The sequence below is a fragment of the Ptychodera flava genome (assembly GCF_041260155.1).
Source record: "Ptychodera flava strain L36383 chromosome 23 unlocalized genomic scaffold, AS_Pfla_20210202 Scaffold_23__1_contigs__length_28996876_pilon, whole genome shotgun sequence".
Lineage (NCBI taxonomy): Eukaryota > Metazoa > Hemichordata > Enteropneusta > Ptychoderidae > Ptychodera > Ptychodera flava.
This window is the reverse complement of record NW_027248277.1, coordinates 6,482,063-6,490,533: the sequence shown is the minus strand read 5'-3', so window position 1 is coordinate 6,490,533 and position 8,471 is coordinate 6,482,063.

The following is an 8,471-nucleotide window of genomic DNA, read 5'->3' as shown; positions in this document are numbered from 1 at the left end:
GCTTTCGAGACACTGCACATCAGCCCGAATGTGTAGACCTAAGATTTCAAATTACGACGTTCAACCTCTGCAATTTTTTTTCCGAAAATCGGGGTATGGAGCAGAGGTCTACATACTAACCAAAATACTGATGAAAAATATATGTTTTTTATAACCAAGTCGTGCTTGAAGGCAAAAAAGCGTCATTAGTCTATATTTTATCGAAATGAGCCTATTCAAACATCTACATGAGGCGAACGAAAGAGGGCGTTCAAAAACTACAGTACATGATGATGTATATATCCTCCATATGGCAGTTCCCGGAACCTGAGCTAAACAAAAAACACTTTGAAATTGCTTACTGTACACTTACCGTAGTCTTATGACTTTTCATTAAGGATTAAAACCACACTGACACCCAACTACAAAGAATGGATTCACCTAGGGTTAGGTATAGGCATCTTGACGAGACATCTTTGACGAGAAAGCTAATAAATACCCAATGGGCAGACGCAATGATTTTGTCATCTTGCAGGTCCAGAAGAAAAGACTGTTTTCGCTGTTTGGTATATATATGAATGAAAGTTTCGCGCATGCATGAACGGAATCGCACTGCACGAGAGGGCCATGAATTACGAATCACGTATGAGTGGACGGCTCTTGTATACACGAGCACTGAGACTGCTGTAACCTTTTCCTGACCTTATATAAGGGACAAAGGACAGACATGGTATATTAAGGAGACAAAAACATGGCTTCCAACAGGGTGCACTGCTGTGTTTCTGTCTTCTTTGTTGTCCTGTGTTTCGTTTTGGCTGACGATTCGATGGTTGAAATCGCTTCGGGCAAACTCTTCGGCAAGTCCGAGATATTTTGGCTCCCGGACGTAAACATCAATCGAACCATTCACATTTATGAAGGGATACCCTACGCTGAATCACCAGACGGTGACCTGAGATTTCGTCCACCTCAATCGAAATTGGGCTGGGATTGGGTGTATCCGGCAACAAACATTGGGTCGGCCTGTATTCAATATCTTGACCCCCTTGAAGAATTGATTGTCTCTTCCTGAACGTATACGTACCTGTGACACACCAAGTGAGTGTGTTTTAATGTTATTTACTTGGATGTTTTCAAAATCTAACACAAAATATAAAACAATCGACTTTTCTCGAGACAAATTAACATGTTTGGTGCACACACCTGAGTACGAGAAAATTCTTGAGAAGAATAAGAGAAAGACAAACTTTTGGTCAAACTTTGTCAATGAAACTTTTAACCATTCTTTTTCCAAAGCAATAAAAAAATCCAAAGGTCAACGTGCAAACCAATGTCGCCGAGCTACACTCCTCAAAAACGGGTCAAAATTTATTCTTTATATGACATAGTGGCCCCAGGGCGAGACAAGCTAAGACAGAAAGAGTTTGAATTAATACTTGATTTGCTTACTGAAGAGGGGTATCTGTCACGGGAAAAGTTAGCCAACAAAAACCTCCATGGGAACGAAGTTCTCCTTCTTTATGGAGCAATCACATGTCTCAGAGTTAAGTGGCCAAAACCATTGCTGCTTGAGCCGGTGTTTAGAGATGAATACGAATATGTGTTTTTTAATTGTAACTTTAACCCTCCACAAAGTTACCAGGGAAAGCATCAGAAACGCCATTTACAGTACAATGTGTCGATCAGCATTTCATTCACCTTCAACTCTTCACCACTTATCGATCAATCAATTCGTACATCCATCCATCTACTCGTCTAAATCAAGCAACATATTTACACTTCAGCTTGTCCATCTTATCGATCAAAATTCTTTCAATATTGGACTGAAACACTATTTAAATTACCTACCTAGCTACCTAACCACCCATCCAACCAACACCAACCCATGTGTCTATCTGTCTGTCTGAATATCTGTCTATCTATCTGTCTATCTATCTATCAACATGTTCGTCTGTCTGGAAGTTTGTATGTCTGTGTCTCCGTCCTTCTGGCCATCGTTCTTTGTATTTACCGATCCCTTCATCGTAAACCTTTTAATTGTTTCTGTTCACCTTCCTTTCGTTTGGATGGACTAATATTTGAATGTTTCTTTGGTAAGTCCTACAACCTATATCCAATATGTCATCAATAAAAATTTTACTCTTCACAAGAAACTCTTGAAAACATAATCGGCCAAACACTTCCTAATATTGTGTTTCCTCCAGTGGCCGATGGTTATTTCTTGACTGAGAATCCATCGCGTATTTTTGAAAAGATGGCTTTCACAAAGTCGGGTTTAGATCTGATGTTGGGTAACTTGGCAGACGAAGGGATGTATTTCATTGCATTAGCAATGCCTGACATGTGGAACGAGGCCAAGCGAACAATGAACAAAACCGTATATGAGGCTTTGATGAGCAATCTCCTTCCTTACTCGAATGAAACCAACCAGGCTGTGAAGGACGCAATCAAATTATGTACATCAACTGGGATGATGCCGATCTGGAAGACCTTAATTACGCTGACGCCCTCAGCAACAGCTCGGTGACTTTAAATTCATTGCGAAGCAGACGCATTAGCTCGTGCATATGCTAAGGCCGGTTTCAATGTGTACAGGTACCATATGAAGAATGTGCTAAGCAAGTCATTCTGGCATTTTAAGTGGATGAAAGCTGCGCACGCAGAGGACATACCATTCGTTTTTGGTTGGCATTTCTCGGATGGGATGGACTTGACTGCATCTAAAGAAGTGGTTGATATGACATTAAAGGTGATGAAATATTGGACTACTTTGCCAAAACTGAGTAGGTTGGAGCAAATCAATATTTTACGATAATATCAATTATGCTAACATATTCTCGGTAAAATGCTTTATATACGTTCAGAATGTTTATATGTATGGATGTATATGGAACGCCAACATTAGGGGTATACGTAAGGTTTATCTTTGTATATGGAGCCATATCAATGCGTTAATATATGTAATATAAATTCATGCGCAACGATATACGTAACGCAGATTTTTGCGGACCAAAACGTACACTGTACTTGAGCACTTTATGAGTATACATACATACATGTATACATACATGCATGTATACATAACATATCTGACAAATATACAGAATAAGTATGTATCTATATTGTAGTATATCACGTATTTTGCCTACTAAGGCTAATCCATCTTGTACCAGTCTATAAGCTATACAGTTTTGTTCTCAAGCGTGACTTCTTACGACCCAAACCGGATACATCCCAACTTCTGTGAATGAACTTACTGTATCTAAACTTAGTGGACCCTCTTGTCATCCTTAAGGTCAAATGGAGTGAAGTATGAGGTGCGTAAAAATAAATGACACAGTCACACGATAACTCAAAGGAGTTACAACGTAGGTTTGATAAAATTAAAGATTACACTAATTAGTCATGCAACATGTTTTTTATATAAGCCTACCCTTCGTTTATATTGCCCTCTATTGGTCACAGTAAAAGAAGTGTATGGAGTACAAGAGTGGTTAGGCCCGTACTGTCAGAGTATGACATGTAAAAAATCCCTTTTTATGAATTTTAGCATCAATTCGATCAATTTCCGAAGCAAGCTTATGCCAAAACTCGTCCACTGTTGCCGTTATAGTTTTACTGATTTCATTTACAAATCCATCAATTTCACTAGTACGGGAAAAGGTGATATTAGGTAATAACCTCAAAATATCTAATCGTCTAATATGTATTTTTAAATCCAATTACCTCTCTATTTGTCCCAAGAACTTTCATGCTATGCGATTTGTGTTCATACAGCTTAAATTTAATGAAATTTAAATATTCCTTCCATGAGAGAGTTTTATAATAGACACATATCTTTGTACATTTTCAGCAATTCAAACCTTCCAAGAGACGATGCAACTTTTTCTGAAGAAGAGGTATGACATGATTGGCCGCTGTTCAAAGTACCCGGATTAGAATATAAAGAAATTGCACTGACGATGTCAAACAAACGAGCATTAAAAGCCAAAGAGTGTGCCTTCTGGAATAACTTCATTCCTAAGCTGATGAAAAATACTGGTAAATAATACCTGTGTGATTTAGCTTTGTAATTTTGTCAATATTTTTGTTTTGTATGTCGACGACAAGTTATTGTTCAACTCGCCAATTCACTATATTTAGCAAACAAGACTCTCTACGTGAAAACGACATTGTTGTTGTTTACAATTAACTCTAATTGGGACAAGAATTCGCTTCTAAACATATAAAACACAGTCTACACATGTATAGACTGAGTTGACAAGATGAACACAGTGTATCTCAAATGCTTTTGAAGAAGAAAAGGAAATGTATTTGACATCAAACAGAATACATAGTGCTAAAATCGGCAAAAATTACAGCTATTGGTCCCTTAAAATAACCAGGAGATGTTAATGCCATCAGTTCACTTCTGATTTAGATACCATTAACAATTGCTACTTTGGTAATATGTACTTGGGACACTTAAATTTCAATAATACTTTTCTTTGATCTTTTGTTTCTATGAAATTGTTCTGTATTCTTTGCAATAAAGGGCATTTTCACTTTCTTTTTTGTGTGAAATTAAAAAAAAATCCCACCCCCCTAGAGTTAACACAAGGCCTGGGTAGTTTGTTTTAATCTGAAAAACCGGTAAATTTTGACAAAATGTCTAATCCTAAACTTCCAATTAAGATTTTTATTCTTGGCTAATCAAGATAACACTTTTAGATAATAAATTACGTCTAGTAAATCTCTCAAATTTTCCTTTTAACACATTTCTCTCTCTTTCTAATAATTGCTTGGTATAGTCTTTGCTGCACTTCATTGTTGTGCGTACGCTCAGTCACAAGAAAATATCTCAACTCTTGTTCTTCGTGTTCCATTTGTAGATCCTGCAATGAAGTGTTTTGCTGATGAAGATGGGACAGGAAAGTTTACAGAAAGCGCCAGCATTGAACACTAACTCCGAGCAATACACAGTGGTTGGAATACGTCCGATATTGACCGATTGATTCTCAAAAGAAAATATTTTTAGCTGATCGTTTACGGTGCACTCATAGGATTAGAGGGAAATTTTTTCTTGGTTGGAGAAATTGTGTGATCATTCAACATGGAGACTTATTTTACATCCTCCTTGTTCTCAGATTTTTATCAGTGTTTAGATGTCAACAGTTGTGCTGGTCAGATAATAACATCACGTATAAAGAAGTCGTTGATATCGAGCAATCAGTAATAATACGATTTGAAGATTTGCATGCAATAATGAAATTCAATATTTTCGATGTGGCGGCGAGCTTTATATCCTTCTTTGTAATGAATAATTCAACATTCGCTTTGAATTTGTCTTTGCCAGGATTATTTGCGAAAGACAGTAATGAGGGTTAAAGTTACCATTCCATTGCTTGTATAGCAGGCTTATTTGCACAAAACACAATTTAAAGGTGACACTCAGCTGTATAAATATATACATAATGAATAACTCAACATAAAAACAAGTTCATTTCCTATATTATGTATTTTTGTACTAGGTATTTTAATACAGCATATTTCACATTGTTGTAAGTATATACGTTTATAAAACACGCAGAACGTGCGTTTATAAACATACATATTTGCTTCCGACACGTTAGTCACTGCCGTTGCCTTAAGTCAATTTTATGTCTGGTGCAATTGATGTATTCGCAAAACAGGATGATAACGTAATTTCATTTCTTGAACTCGGTCCGTACTCATACAATAGGCTAACCGTATAGATGAATTCCACTATGGTAACCAAACTTTAAATAAAGACTTTCAATTCTGCAACATCCAAATGTCTATGATATATGTATATAGTCTACGTCTATTATATATGAATAGTCTATGTCTATATGTATATATATATAATATGTATGTACACAGTGTATGTACGTATGTATGTAAATATATATATTATATATAAATATATATATATATAATATATATATATATATATATATATATATATATATATATATATATATATATATATATATATATATATATATAAGTAAAACTAACGAGAAAAATAACACAAATACATGTGATTGTCTCTACATTGCAAATTGGGGGGGGTTGAAAAAATGACCAATTTAGGAGTTGAACCCGAGTTCCCCTAATTCATTTCGTATGTTCTACCAACTGAGCTAACGATAGTTGAGTGGTTTTTTCTCATTAGTTTTTACAAAATATTTTCACGCTACGCAACACTTGTGCGATTCGTGACTTGTATGGCAAATTGTATACGATTATTGGCTGCTTTTTTACAATACAAAAAAATCACAACGATCCACCCATTGAGCTTTACCAAAACATCGAGACCCCTTTCACCAAAATCAAGAACAGAATAATCAACTAATACAAATCAACACTCGCTCCCAACATGGCATTTAATTGTCCCTAAGCAGATTACAGTGCACACGACTTGATATAAATTATTCACTTAGGTAAATAATTTTGCTGCGTTTCTCTATGGATCACGAATCTGCTAAATAAGTTCAAATTACGATTTAAAATATTAACATGTACCTAAATGTTCATTATCATCTGGTTTTTGAATTCAAAGATTATCTGGTTTTTGAATTCAAAGATGAGTAAAATTTTTCTCAACACCGTAGCAGTGTTGTATGTCTATGATGACATGAAAGACCCGGTATAGAAACGTTGATGGAAGGAACCACGTTTGGGTTTAGTGAATTGCTGAAAACATCTCCCTTCTGTGGCTAGAAACTCAAGAAACTTTATCAGCAATTAAGATGATCAAAATTTAAATAATCTGGTGCCTTTAAAAATAAACAATGCATTGTTGAAGGATAATGATCATTGCCAACTTGTTAACAGCAATCTTTAGATCAATTCTATGGCTAAAATGCTTGTTTAGGATACTTGTGGTCTCTCTTTGTTCGCACACAATGAGCTCTGAAAGTGACCACGATGGAATTTATGAACCTATTATGGCCATTGTCGACTATTCAATTATAATAAACACGAAATAAATGTTATTAATAAGCTTCAGCAGACTGTCATTGTAGTGGTAGGCTGTTGCGTAGATCATTGCATGGACGTGCCGGGTCAGCAACCTTACTGTACATAGGACCTTGCACTGACTGTTGAACGAGACTATTGTAATTCAGAAACTCAACGAAAATAGGTACTGTGTTACGTAACTAAGGTTCATTTTAAATGGTTCTACAAATGCATGCCGTGTACGTGTCGCTTATAGATACTCTTAAATGACAGAGCGGTTTTGTATGATGAGATTTCGTTCAAGTCGTCATGTAGTTCGATGTATGACATGACTAGGATATTTTAACATCAAGACTGAGATCCACCTTGATTGATCAGTACATATTTGTTTTCACCATATTCACCACATAACCTTTTCAACCCTAAAATAAGGCCTTACACATTCTGGATGCGCTACAGTTTCTGATAACTTGATTTCGAAAGTTGCAAAAATCGTATTATTATTCTTATTTGTTCCTCGGTAAGATTCGCATATTCCAAAGTCAGATGTGAGTATGGGCCAGCTGGGTTTTCATAACTGTGCTAATAAACTCTTGCATTGGAAGTGAACCTTCGTTATATATTCGGCAAGCGATTTGTTTGAGGGCGCACTTGTGGAGCTGAGCGGTGCTGACGACACAAAGGCTCAGTGGACTTGCACATCCTTGCCTTGTTCCGATTAACATTGACTATTGGGCTAAGTTGCATTCGCAAGCTCTCCGGACGGAGAGGAAGGCGTGAGGAAATCTACAGCATTTCCATAAATTTGTAAATACCACTCCTCACAACCATGTTACAAATGTGTCCGTTCTTGTAGGTCTAGCGAAATAATATCGGACATTTATTTCATTTCATGGCGTGCATATCCGACACTAAAATGGTACGATTTCCCAAAACAGCGACTCTGTACGTAGTATTTTGCTTAACAGCTGTACTACACAAATGTTGGCTTCAATAAAAGTGTGAACAGTTTATTTGAGTTCACTGTTCCGTTTTGCCCTTTCGACATTACAATGCACAAACCCCATCCCTCCTTTCCCCCTCCACCAGTATTTCTGTACATTTAAAAGATTTCTTCAATGCAATGCAACAACTATTATAATAGAATAGTTGCAGACTTGACAAGCCATTATGTACCTACAAACAATGAGAAACAATTCAGAATGAATGAATGAATGAATGGAATAGAGCGATGTACTAAAAGACGAAATCTCAATAATGGATTTTCAAGGTTATGTCATGTACACTGGATGAAATCGACAATGTCTGAATACACATGTAAACTTCTAACACTCGACCGTACAAAAACAAGAACATTAAGAGTAGCTTACAGGGAGCCATATTTAGTAATATACCATAAAGACAGTATCAATAATCATGTGTCTGTATAATTTGGCATTATCCTATTGTTTAGAGAATATATTTCTGAACCCGTCATTTATCGTGTTTAAATATGAATCAAATTTCAATTTGACTGGAACTAATGA